The 14,096-nt window shown below is 51.2% G+C and overlaps 1 long non-coding RNA gene across 1 annotated transcript in view; it reads left to right on the top strand.

Moving 5' to 3' along the window:
- Window positions 1-1,567: 1,567 nt before the first annotated feature.
- Window positions 1,568-14,096, top strand: part of LOC139233732 (uncharacterized) — a 66,535-nt gene continuing 54,006 nt past the window's right edge. The window contains exon 1 of the long non-coding RNA XR_011588205.1: window positions 1,568-1,645. This is a non-coding gene — a long non-coding RNA (uncharacterized lncRNA). The remainder of the gene's footprint in view (window positions 1,646-14,096) is intronic.

Genomic DNA, 14,096 nt, shown 5'->3' on the forward strand with positions numbered 1-14,096 from the left:
ACAGCCTCTGGCCACCAGGGCCAACACCAGGAGCATAAGGCCAATACCCTCCAGCTTCCCTGGCAAACCCTGGGATGACCTGACCCTCATCCCCATTGGTGGACATGGAGCCCACCCAGTCTTGTGGCCCGGCCCACCACCCCACAACTACCCACATCATAGTGTATATACACCACCCACTGCCGCCGTGGCTACCTCCCTGAGGGATCCCACAACAGTGACACCCACTTGGTCTGTGTGTGAGGGAGGGGAAACGTACGAGGTCAGCCTCAAGCACAGGGGTCACACCTGGCAACCACACAACCCTCACCACCACCTCCCATAGCCCACCACTGATCACCTCCCCTGGTCATGACAATAAGGATATGAAAAATGCTCAGGGGGGAGTATTGTTGTGTATGCATGCCTGTTTACTGTGTGATGTCTGTAACACTGTATGCAACATTGAATGTACCCTTGTACTGTACACACCTTACTGGTACACTAGAGGGTGCTGTTGCTGGAGACCCAGGGGTTAGCTGCACACATCAGGTAACCCAGTATAAAAAGGGACACACAGCTTGTTGTCAGCACTCAGGAGCTGCTAATAAAAGACTGCAGGTCTGCAGAGTTTAAGCATCACACCCTGCCTCGTGGAGTCATCACTAAAGGTGCCTGCATACACGACAACAGCCATACAAGCTTTCAGTCCCTCTGAGCTCCCTCTCTCTCTATCTCTTCTTCTGCGCATGTCATGATGACCCTTGACCTCCTGAATCGTGGGAATCGAGCGTTGCCATGCCGTTGCTAAAGACTGTGACATTTTACGGCAGAAGGTCCGAGAGATTTAACGCTACCGCCCATTTCATATCGCTCGCGGTAACGCCCAATTTCAAAAATGGAGACTAGGTGCTTTGAGAATGGGCGAGAAGCAGCGATCTGGAAATCCATTTTTACCGCCCACGCCGGAAATAACGCCCATTTTTTGGGTGATCTGCACAAAAGTGGAAAATCTAGCCCATGGCACGGAAGGAGGCCATTCGGCCAATCAAGTCCATGCCGGCTAGCATTGGGTTAATCGTTTCGATCCATCGCTTGTTTAGAGTCTTCTTTGCCTGGCGGAACCTGGTTGGGAAGCGAGAGAAATAGGCAGGATCGAGGGGGAAGGCGGAGGTGGGTAACTTTCACGGCAAAGTTAACCGACAGCACGGGCCAAGGTGACACCAGCAATGAACAAAAGGTCATTCTGCAGAGAGCGGAGGCAAAGTGGAGACTGCGGGCCAGGGAGGAACGAAAGCGGAATGCAAACTGGGAGACAGCTTTAGAAGCAATTGAGCCGAGATTTGAAAGCCGGCGTTTCGCTCCACAATAAGACACCACACACATCCCCAGTGAGAGTTCGAAAAGTGATCTAGAGACGCTAAGCTTTACCAGGTGTCCGTGTTGCTTCATTGAATCGATCCAGACAGCCTGGGATAACTTTTAACCGCAAAACCAGAGGGATAGTTCACGTGCTTCCTGCAGCTTCCCAATCCCATCGCACGCTCCGGTATGTTTGAGCTTTTGAGTGGCGAGGGATCGTGGCTGAGATTCGGTGGGTGATCGTGGCGGAGGTTCGGCGAAAGTTTGGTGCGGTGTAGCAGCAAGAGATCATGACGGAGGAGAGGTGAGAGATTGAGGCGGAGGTGTGGTGAGTGTTTTTGTGGCGGAGGAGCGGTGAGAGATCGTAGCTGAGGTGCGGTGAATGAGGGTACGGGGCCCAGAGGAGGCGAGGGCCCAGGGGCAGCACGGGCCCAGCCCACACTGCGATATGTGCGCGCACTAGGTCCGTGCAGCAGAGCTGGTCTCCAGTTGTCCTGGTTAACCCTTGCCACTGGATCAAGACCTAGCTCTGTCAAGCCCGTGTGGTGCCTGATGTGCAACGGTCACACGTTAAAAAAATCCACGCACAGGCATCTTCCACCCCCTCAATTGGAGTTCAGGACTGGAACATCGGGTCCTTCATTGAAACATCTGTGAACTCATGTGGAAGCAAGTCATCCTCGTTCGAGGGACCGCCTCTGATGATGATTTGCAGCGGTTGCAGACATTAAAAGAGACCAATCGCAATTAAAAATGATAATCACAGTGGAAAGAGAGGAAAAAAAAATCAGGATTGTCCAGGCTGGTCTGGGAAACTAGACAAGGTCAACTCCACAATCTTGGGCAAAACGGTTCTGGGATCATTATCTGCACCAAGGTACTCTCACAAATAGAGTGAAGAGCTGAAGTCACCCGGTCAAACAGCCCTATTTCCCACCTCCAATATTCTTATAACTAATTAACATGAGTGTTTACAGAATATGAACAAAAAAAAACGCAATTTTCTTTAATTCCCCCAATCCTTTTTCATCCTGGTTACAACAAGGTCCAGGAAATTCGTCCTTAATTCCTGGAGACTCCAGGACAACCATAGAATGGAATCACGGGCCGAAATTGATGGCCTTACTGCCCACTGCCGCCCACATGCCTCTGCTCGAACCGCCCAGTGGCACTTTCGGCGTGGCCGGGAGCGGGCGGGAGGGGAGAGCCGCCGGGAAGCGCCCGCTGACGTCAGCGGACGGCCGATGCGCGCGAGTATACTCCCGCCCACCGAGATGCCGGATCGGTGTGGCCGGGAGTCGGCGGGAGTCGGTGGTGGACCGCTGCGCGGAGGCTGCTCCTGAATGGTGAGGGTCAAGATCCTGTAAAAAAGGTAAGTGGAATGTTTTAAAATTATGTCTTTACAGGGACTTACCTGGATGGGGGTCCCCTGAAGGTCCTCAGATAGTTTTTCTTGTGGGTGGTGATTTTTATTTTTACCTCTTCGACCCTCCGTGGGCCCGACTCCATCCTCGGCGGCACTTGGGCGGCAAGGGCCTCTGCCGCCGGGAAGGAGACTACCCGCCCGCTGACGCCCAGGTTGGAAGATAATTTTTGAAAGGTAAAATTGAGCCTTCCTCCTCAGGCAGTGCATTGAGGATCCTAACCACTCGCTGCGTAAAAAAGGTTTTCGTACGTTGCCCTTGGGTTGGCAATGCTTGTCCTGAATGTGAGCTGCCCACCTGTTCTGCACAAGGACCAGGAGCGCTCTGACCAGAGGGAACAAAGAGCAGCAGCTTTTAAAGGGCTGCTGCCCGATCTCCAAGTAGCTGCTTGTTTCTGTCTGGCTGCTGCCGAGACCATGGAATCTCGGCAAGGGACTGGTGCCAGGCGTGCCGCCTCCGATGAAGAGATATCGGCAAGCCAAACAAATCATGGTCCTTCCAACACACTCCAAATGTAGCAAGCTTGGCTCTGAATGAGGCTGGGTTCTGGGGGTCTTGCTCTTCCCCGGGAGTTCCCTGGATGATCTGTGTGAAATTTTCTCCAACTGAATGTTGGGAAGGCCGAAGCCATTGATTTCGGTCCCCGCCACAAACTCCGTTCCCCAACCACTGACTCCATCCCTCTCCCCAACTTCTGTCTGAGGCTGAACCAGACTGTTTGCAAACTTGGTGTCATATTTGACCTTGAAATTAGCTTTCGGCCACATATCCCCGGCATAACTAAAACCGTCTATTTCCACTGGCATAACATCGCCCGTCTCTACCCTTGCCTCGGCTCATCCGCTGTCGAAGCCCTCATCCATGCCTTTGTTACCTCTAGACTTGACTATTCCAACGCACTCCTGGCTGGCCTCCCACATTCTACCCTGTGTAAACTAGAGGTGATCCAAAACTCGGCTGCCCCGTGTCCTAACTCGCACCGAGTCCCGTTCACCAATCACCCCCTCGCTGACCTACATTGGCTTCCGGTTAAGCAATGCCTCATTTTCAAAATTCTCATCCTTATTTTCAAATCCCTCCATGGCCCTCGCCCCTCCCTATCTCTGTAATCTCCTCCAGCCCCCGAGATGTCTGCGCTCCTTTAATTCTGCCCTCCTGAGCATCCCTGATTATAATCGCTCAACCATCGGTGGCCGTGCCTTCTGTTGCCTGGGCCTCAAGCTCTGGAACTCCCTGCCTAAACCTCTCCGCCTCTCTACCTCTCTTTCCTCCTTTAAGACGCTCCTTAAAACCTACCTCATTGACCAAGCTTTTGGTCACCTGCGCTAATTTCTACTTATGCGGCTCGGTGTCAAATTTCTATCTCACAATACTGTTGTGAAGCGCCTTGGGACGTTTCACTATGTGAAAGGCGCTATATAAATACAAGTCGTTGTTGTTGTAATGTGGGAAATGCAGTAGCCAATTTGCGCACAGCAAGCTCCCACAAACAGCAATGTGATAATGACCAGATAATCTGTTTTAGTGATGTTGATTAAGGGATAAATATTGGCTGGGACACCGGGGATAACTCCCCCTGCTCTTCTTCAAAATAATGCCACGGGATCTTTTACGTCCACCTGAGAGAGCAGGTGCGGCTTCAGTTTAGCGTCTCATCCAGAAGACGGACACCCTGCAAACATTCCCACACTTCCTGCGATCCCACTGGCCTAACCTCTGCAAGTCCGATCCGCTACCCAAAGAAACACAGTGGAAAAAGAAACAGTGCACAGCAGCGGGAGTAATAAGTCAACAAACAGAGAAACCTGATAGCAGATCGAGGAGAATATTGATAACCCCTTGGATTTCCCTCATGGGTGCGGGTCACCCCAGTTTCAAGACCTGCATTCTGAACAACAAACGTCCCGCTTGGAGGCAAAATATCTGCTTCCCATTCAAGTTCCAACTTTAGCCATTTCAAGTGTATCCAGTTACAGCCCTCGTAATTCTCAGCTCCCGCTCTTGGCCCTGCGTCACTCGCTCACTGTCAATGGGCCCATTCATAGCTTCATTCCGGAGGCCGTGCCTCCGGGGTTCTTCCCACAATACCGTTGCTGGCTCAGTCGCTCCAATCTTTTGGGAAGGAGTTTCAAAGCGCATTTGTCGTCTAAGTCGTAAGCGTTCTAAAGCGGCCCTTGCTGGCACATAACACACAGCACAAGGGAGCAAAGCACGTTGCGTAGGACGATCCTCTAATGTGTCAGCCGTGGCTCAGTGGGCAGCACCTTCGCCTCTGAGTCAGAAGGTTGTGGGTTCGGGTCCCACTCCAGGGACTGGAGCACAAATAATCCAGGCTGAGGGAGTGCTGCACTGTTGGAGGTGCCGTCTTTCGGATGAGATGTTAAATTGAGTCTCAGGCGGATGTAAAAAAAAATCCCGCAGCACTCTTTCGAAGAAAAGCAGGTGTCCTGGAGAATATTTATCCCTCAAACCGCACAACAAAAACAGGTAATCTGATCATTATCACATTGCTGTGTGTGGGCGCTTGCTGTGTGCAAATTGGCTGCTGCGTTTCCCACATTACAACAATCCAACAAGTACTTCATTGGCTGTGAAGCAATTTGGGGCGTCCGGTGGTCGTTTAAAGGTGCTATATAAATGCAAGTCTCGCTTTCATTTATTCTGAACAAGTACTGCAGTGGAGTGAGCCCGTTCCCATTTTGGTTTGTGACCATCTCGGTGAGACGGATACAATTTTCCACATGTAACCTTCTGAAAGACTGCGGGCAGGAAATGCTAATCTGGAATGGATAAAAAAAGGTTCGGTTAATTCTGTCATTTACAAAGTTGAGTTCGTTTGCAGAGGAAATTGTTAATAATTAAAAACACGCACATGATCTTGGAAAGTTCATCTGCGAAATGACATCGATGGAAAAGATATTAAAAATTTGAAAAAAAAATTGCTCAGTCAAAGACGGAGTAATCATTAAAGGAAACTTTCAGTCCATAAACATGCAACAGCTGTTTTACTCAATGCTGCACAAAAGCTGACTTGTTTTTTTCACAGCCGCTAAAACAAGTTCTGCCTAATTCTGAGGTCTCCTTGATCATAAAGGGTCATCATCATCATCATAGGCAGTCCCTCGGAATCGAGGAAGACTTGTTTCCACTCCTAAAGTGAGTCCTTTGGTGGCTGAACAGTCCGATACGAGAGCCACAGACCCCGTCACAGGTTGGACAGGTATTCGTCGGGGGAAGGGGGGGGTGGGACTGATTTGCCGCACGCTCCTTCCGCTGCCTGCGCTGGACCTCTTCACACTCGCGGCATTGAGATTCAAAGAGTTCAACGCCCTCCCAGATGCACTTTCTCCACCTCGGTACCGGTCTTCGGCCAGGGTCTCCCAGGTGTCAGTGGTGATGTCGCACTTTACCAGGTAGGCTTTGAGGGTGTCCTTGTAATGTTTCTGCTGCTCACTTTTAGCTCGTTTGCCGTGCAGGAGCTCCTCATAGAGCAATTGTTTAGGGAGTCTCATGTCTGGCATGCGAACTAAGTGGCCGGCCCAGCGGAGCTGATCGAGTGTGGTCAGTGCTTCAATACTGGGGATGCTAGCCTGGTCGAGGACACTGATGTTGGTGCGCCTGTCCTCCCAGGGGATTTACAGGATCTTGCAGAGATATCGTTGGTGATATATCTCCAGCGACTTGAGGTGTCTTCTGTACATCATCCATGCCTCTGATCCATACAGGAGGGTGGGTATTACTACAGCCCTGTAGACCATCAGCTTTGTGGTAGATTTGAGGGCCTGGTCTTTAAACACTCTTTTCCTCAGGCGGCCAAAGATCTAAAGAACCTAAAGAACAGGTGATGGATGAAGAAAGCACAGGAGATACAACAACTGGCCGACAGCCACGATATGTTAGGATTCTTCATTGCAGTCAAGGCCACCTACGGTCCAAACTCCCAAGGCCCCACCCCACTCCTGGCCAAGAACGGGGAAACACTCATCAAGGACACCGAGGCTGTCAGGGCCCGCTGGAAGAAGCACTTTGAAGATCTCCTCAATTGAGACTCTGCCTTTGACTCGAGTGTTCTCGACTCCATCCCGCAGCATGCGACCTGCCACCACCTCAGTGAAACCCCAACGCTGCACGAGCTAGGCAAAGCCATAAAACAGCTCAAGAATAACAAGGCTACGGATGCGGATGGAATTCCTGCTCAGGTGCTAAAGTATGGCGGAGAGGCGCTGTTGGCGTGGATACATGACCTCATCTCTTTCATTTGGAGGGAGGAGAGCATGTCGGGAGATCTCAGGGATGAAGTGATTGTGACAATCTTTAAAAAGGGGGACAAGTCCGACTGCGGCAACTACAGGGGAATCTCCTTATCAGCCACTGGGAAAGTTGTCGCTAGAGTTCTCCTCAACCGTCTTCTCCCTGTGGCCGAGGAACTCCTCCCGGAATCACAGTGCGGATTTAGTCCCCTACGGGGCACAACGGACATGATCTTTGCAGCGCGACAGCTGCAGGAAAAATGCAGGGAGCAGCGGCAGCCCTTATACATGGTCTTTTTCGATCTTACAAAGGCCTTTGACTCTGTCATAATGGGTATCATCAGTGTCACCTTCTGATTGGGCAACTCTTGCCATTGCTGCCAGTCTCACATCTCTATCTAACATTCATGCACTCAGCTCATTGAATGCAGGCACAAAGAAGTAGCACCTCACCTTACAAATCTCTGGTCAGGCCTCTGTAATGTATTTGCTTCATGAGTTCTTTGCTTAAGAATTCATAACAACACATTGCCATCAAGAACTAGTTGGTTTATTAACAAAGGTTTAACAATCACATTACATATTGCCAGTTCATCCACTAGGCTCACAACTGCATGCCTCATCGTGGATCCCCTAAACCCAACTGGCTGGGGTTTTATTGAGTCTTGTGTACATCACGTGACTGGTTAAGCCACTCACATTGCAACAGCTCTACAACTATTTTGATAGAACGTTACTTCAAGTGCCCCCTTTTGTAAGGGCACAAAAAACCACAACTTAACGAATGAACTGTAAAGGAAACCTTGACAAATCAAATTAAATAAAAATGTTGTGCCCTGTTGAAATGATGCACAGCAGTCCCTCCGGCGCCCACCTCTCGCGGAAGACCGCGAGCGCACCAGCGGACACCGCATGCTCCATCTCCAGGGACACCCTGGCTCGGATGTAACCACGGAAGAGAGGCAGGCAGTCGGGCTGAATGACCCCCTTGACCGCTCGCTGCCTGGACCGGTTAATGGCCCCCTTGGCCATGCCCAGGAGCATTCCTAAGGGGAGGCCTTCCGACCTGCCTGCTCCCCTCCGCACAGGGTGTCCACAGCAGCTCTCCAAACCTGTGAGCATACTTAAAGGTGCATACATTATAGTCTCGGCTGGAGTAATGTGTCCAATTCTGGGCACCACACTTTAGGAAGGAAGTCAAGGCCTTGGAGAGAGTGCAGAGGAGCTTTACCAGGGTGATACCAGGGCTAAGCGACTTCAGTTAAGTGTAGAGATTGGAGAAGCTGGGATTGTTCTCCTTAGCGCAGAGAAGGTTAAGGGGGAGACCGAATAGAGGAGTTCAAAATGACGAGTTTTTTTTAATAGAGCAAGTAGGGGGAAACTCTTTCCTCTGGCAGGAAGGTCGGTAACTCGGGGTCAAAGATTTAACATAATTGGCAAAACAACTCGAGGGGAAATGAGGAGAAAGGTTTTCACAGGGAGGGTTGTTGAGATCTGGAACGCACGATCTGAATGGGTGGTGGGAGCAGATTCCACAGCAACTTTCAGAAGGCAATTGGACCTGTATTTGAAGATGAATAATTAGCAGGGCTATGGGGAAAGAGCTGGGACTAAATTGGAGAGCTCCTTCCGTGAGCCAACACTGGCACGAAAGGCTGAATGGTCTTCTTCTGTGCTGTATTCTATGATTCTATATGTAATGGTATATGTAATGTATGCACCTTGTGAGTATGCTCACAGGTTTGTAGAGCTGTTGAGTTGGGAGGGGCTTAGCCAGTCACGTGATGTTCACAAGACTCAATAAAACCCCAGCCAGTTGGGTTCGGGGGGGGATCCAAGATGAGGCAGGTGGTTGTGAGCTTGGTGGATGAACTAGTAATGTGTAGTGTGATTGTTAAACCTTTGCTAATAAACCAACTAGTTCTTAATAGCGATGTGTTGCTATGAATTCTTAAGCAAAGAGCCCATGAAGCAAATACATTACAGTTTTCATCTCCACCCTTGTTGTCTTTTCTTTCTCCTTTGAGGTGGCAAGGGTTTAATATTGTTTCCACTGCTCTCACTGACTTTCACATCCTCTATTTAAAGACACTTTGCCCTCCTGATCCTTTGTACCTTCCCTCCACAGTGCTGTGTGGCCAGCTGATCCCGCAGCAATCCCCATCTAATCTGACATAATTTAACTCCCAGAGCAGCGCAGGCTCTCTTCGCAAGCCCTCCCTTTCTGTGAAGGACATCGTTGGCCTATCAACCCTACCCGGCTTCATTCAAGCTCTCTGTGCAAACTTCCAACGGCTTCTCCCAAAAGGCCCATTTGTGACTTTGTCCCCCCGCCCCCCACGGCCCAAACGGAAACAAAGCGGTCCCGGCAGAAGGTTTAGGTTGCAGTCCCCATGAGTAACACTTTAAAATTAACATATAGTCACATTAAGTTGTCAGCTGTGGCTCAGTGGGCAGCACACTCGCCTCTGAGTCAGAAGGTTGTGGGTTCGAGTCCCACTGCAGAGACTTGAGCACAGAAATCTAGGCTGACGCTCCCAGTGCAGTGCTGAGAGAGTGCTGTCTTTCGGATGAAACGTTAAACCGAGGCCACTGCAGTTTGATCCCAATGCATTAAAGAAAGAAAGGCTTGCATTTATATCGCACCTTTCACAGCCTCAGGACATCTCAAAGCACTCTGCTTTCTCAGGTGGACGTAAAAGATCCCATGGCACTATTTTAAAGTAAGAGCAGGGGAGTTATCCCCGGTGTCCTGGGGCCAATATTTATCCCTCAATCAACATAACAAAAACAGATTATCTGGTCATTATCACATTGCTGTTTGTGGGAGCTTGCTGTGCGCAAATTGGCTGCCGCATTTCCCACATTACAACAGTAACTGCACTCCAAAAGTACTTCATTGGCTGTAAAGTGCTTTGAGACGTCCTGAGGCTTTGAAAGGCGCTATTTAAATGCAAGCCTTTCTTTCTCTAATGCGTTGGGATCAAACTGCAGTGTCCGCTACATTGGCAGAGTTGTTAATCCATTTATTTAAAACCGGTTAGCGCCGCCATTGAAACAGAAATTCCAAACGAAGATGAAATTTCAAGAGCCAGGTGACTTGTTGATTAATTTCTGCGTTCAGGGAAGTACCACCCTGCTACTGTGCTCCTGTGGTAAACTGATATAAAAGCCCTGGGGTGGGCTATTTTAGTAATAGGGGCAATTGTCTGGCACAGCCCCCCTATCCGTGCCTCGCAGTGTTTGTGCCCAGCGCTGCCGCAGGGAGCAGAAGTGAATTTTGGGTCCGGGGCGCTAACAGGGCGACGTGCGCGGCAATGACGTCACGATCTCCGGGTGCAGGAAATCGGGGTGCAACACCGTAGCGCCGCCCAATATGGCGGGAGGCGGTGTCAGCGCCCCGCCCAGTCACTGACGCTAACGGCAGACGCAAATACGCCCAAGTTCTCCACCCCAGTCTCCGGATCAGACTCAGGGAAATGGTAGGAGTGTTTCCTGACCCCTGCCAAGAGAATGGAAGGGCCAATCAGGAATCAGTCATTGGTCCCGCTGGATTGTCTCCTGCTGGGGCCACCACTCGACCCAGAACGGGACCCGCGCCCGCTCCCAACCGACCTCAGCCTTGATGAACCTGTCGGGCTGCTCTGGGGGGTGGGGGGGGGGGATCACAAGGGGTGGCATCAAGGTGAAGCGCTTCCTCTTCCCCTCAGGGTCAGGAGTTTCTGTCCAAAGTAAATGAGACAAAAACTCCGTGGATCTGGAGCCCCTCCCCTGGTCACTACTCTGCCAGAATCCAAGACCCTTTCAAAAGGGGCGGAGCTCCTTAGATATTCAGTACGCTCCCTCCCACGCCATTCATAGAATCATAGAACGGCACAGCACAGAACGAGGCCATTCGGCCCATCGAGTCTGCGCGGCTCGTTCAAAGAGCAATCCAGTCAGTCCCCCTCCCCCGCTCTTTCCCAATACCCCTGCAATTTTTTTCCTTCAAGTATTTATCCAATTTCCTTTTGAAGGCTGCGATTGAAGCTGTATCCACGCCCTCTCAGGCAGCGCATTCCAAATCCTAACCATTTGCTCCATTAAAAAAAGGTTTTCCCCATGTAGCCTCTGGTCCTTTTGCCAATCACCTTAAATCTGTGCCCCTTCGTTAGTGCCACTTCAACTATTGGAGACAGTTTCTCCTCACTTGATCCGTCTAATTGTGATTTTTGAAAGCCCCTATTAAATCTCCTCACGGCCTCCTCTGCTCCAAAAGGAGACCAACCCCAGCACCTCCAGTCCATGTGCTGCCCGTGCCGGGTAAATGGCGCCCACACCAGGTCCCAGGGCCCCCGGTTGGCACACGTGTCCCGCCAAACGCACTTTGGGTCGGGTCGCCAACTCTGATTGGAGATATTCCAGGAGGTGTCATCACATGACCTCTTCCCTCCGACCGTCCCGCCCCCACACTTCTGCCATTGGTCGGCCGACATGCCCATCCTCGCAGCATGGAGGCCCCAACCAGCGACAGGTCGGGGCCATAAAAGGAGCGGCGAGCGGCGGCAATGGGCAGCGTGGAGGCGTACTACTTCAGGGAGCAGAGCGAGCTGCTGCAGGAGGGCAACGGCAGTGAAGAGTGACGTCATCAAGGTCCAGGTCGGTGATTGGAGCGTGGACAGGTGCAGCAGGAGCGGCGAGGTCGGGGCAAAGGAGCGGTGAGAGACTGTTGAGGAATGTGATCGGGGCCCAGGGGAGGTGTGAGTTCGGGGCCAGGGGCCCAGGGGGCAGCACAAGCCAGCCCACACTGCGCTGAGTGTGCGCGCACTAGGTCTGTGCAGCAGAGCAGGTCGCCAGTCGTCCTGGTTAATCCTTGCCACTGGACCAAGACCTAGCTCTGTCAAGCCCGTGTGGTGGCTGGTGTGCAACGGCCACCCCACGTTAAATAAATCCACGCACAGGCATCTCCCACCCTTCAGGATGTAGTTTGGAATCCGGAATATTAGGTCCTTCATTGACACACCTGTGCACGCATCCTTTTTTGGCGTGGAAGCAAGTCATCCTCGATACGAGGGACCACCTCTGATGATCCAGCCTCGCGGCACCCCCCATTCCTACACCCAATTGGACGATTCTTTGGTTGTCAGTCAAACAACCCTTTTCCCCCCATGTCCAATTTTTTAACAACTTGGCAACGAAAACGTTCAAAGAAAATATCTTAAAACACTATATTTTTTTTAATGCTTTTTCTGCTCAGTCATGATTTTCCTCCTGGGTTTGCTCGCAGCAGTGTCCTGCGGATTGGTGTTTAATTTCCTGGAGACCCCAGGACCACCCTGGAGTGTTGGCAACCCGACCTTCGGGCAATCACAGGCCCCACCACCGCTGCGGACAATCAACCCCACCGCTTGGCTCAGTTCCCTTTAACTGGCCTCAGTTGCCGTGGTTACTTCCGTGGGAAGATTGCTGTTGCTTTCTCCGCAATATATTTGGGGAGCAGAGAGTGCAGGAAGTTACTGAAGCCACGGCAGCGAGGGAAAAGATGTTCTGACGTCGCTCAGGAATGTGGGGGACACTTGAAGGAGCACATGGGAAAACCGGGGGTGTGGGATATAGTAACGCCAGACCACTGCACTGACACAACACAGAGTTGCAAAATGAATCTGTATTCATTACCAAACAGTGGTCCGTGACCATTTAGCTTTTACATTTTTGCTGTGCACTCAAACAATTATACGTTTGGCTTCTTCCTCAAGAAAACTGGTTATTTTCCCCTCACAACTATCCTTCTCTGCTGCACCCTTGTCCATAAGCTTTCTTTAAAAGTGATGAATTTTTTTAACGATTTCGTTCCCATGGTTTCGACTGTTCCCCCCCCCCCCCCCACACACACACACACACGGGAAATTCCACCAACGAAGTAATGCCATCCCCGCCTGCGACAACGACAAACGTCCCGGGTCGCACTTTCTTTCGGAGAAAGCTAATCAAGTTTTAAGTTTCCTTTTCTTCTGACGCTGCCACAGAGCAGAAGCAAAAACAAAAAGTCTGCTGCGTCTCTCCAGTCACAGTCACCCGCGAGGTTTGTTTACGTAAAGGCAGAGGAATGCGGCGACATTGAAACAATATGCGGGGCAAGGTCTTGGCCTCCAGCGGGTAGGCCCGATCTTAGGCCTCAGGCTCCATTTACTTGAGGCCAGCCAGCGGCCAGGAGTCGCCAGGCAGCTCGCCAGCCGAGGAGGGTCTCAGTATCCGGCCCTCCGCATTGCCGACAGCGGCTCTCAGCTGGATCCTAGGGTGGTAATGTTATTACGGCGTCACTAACACTTTGCAAGATGGCTCTTAACTTGGAAACTGTCATCATGTGACTCTGCCACATGACCCTTTTTATTATTTACGTCAATAGTTGCATTACCACAGTAGTCCACTAGGGGGAGCAGGAGTCCACTAGGGGGAGCTCTATTACAACCAGGAGGGGGGGCAACCTGGAGAAGGTGGGGAGGAGTGATCAGGCGGGGTGGGGGGGTGGGGCGGAGGTGATCAGAGTAAAGAGGGACGATCGGGGAGGAAGGGTTAGGGTTAGGATGGCAGATCAGGGGCTCTCAAGTAGACCCTCGGAGGGGGAGGGAGTGAGGTAGTAACTGGTAGCAACCGGTGGGGGGGGGGGGCGGTGAAGCGAACAGGAAGCAGGGGGCCGATCACTGGGAAGAGAGACAATCAGGAAAGAAAAACTTGCATTTATATAGCGCCTTTCACGACCACTGGACGTCTCAAAGCGCTTCACGCCAATGAAATACTTTTGGAGTGTAATCACTGTTGTAATGTGGGAAACGTGGCAATTTACACACAGCAAGCTCCCGCAAACAGCAATGTGATAATGAATCTGTTTTTGTTATGTTGATTGAGGGATAAATATCGGCCAGGAACCGGGGATAACTCCCAGGCTCTTCTTCAAAATAGTGCCATGGGATCTTTTACGTCCATCTGAGAGAGCAGACGGGACCTCGGTTTAACGTCTCATCCAAAAGACGGCACCTCCGACAGTGCAGCACTCCCTCAGCACTGCATTGGGAGTGTCAGTCTAGATTATGTGCTCAAGTCC

This window comes from Pristiophorus japonicus, chromosome 21, assembly GCF_044704955.1.
Source record: "Pristiophorus japonicus isolate sPriJap1 chromosome 21, sPriJap1.hap1, whole genome shotgun sequence".
Classification (NCBI taxonomy): Eukaryota; Metazoa; Chordata; class Chondrichthyes; family Pristiophoridae; genus Pristiophorus; species Pristiophorus japonicus.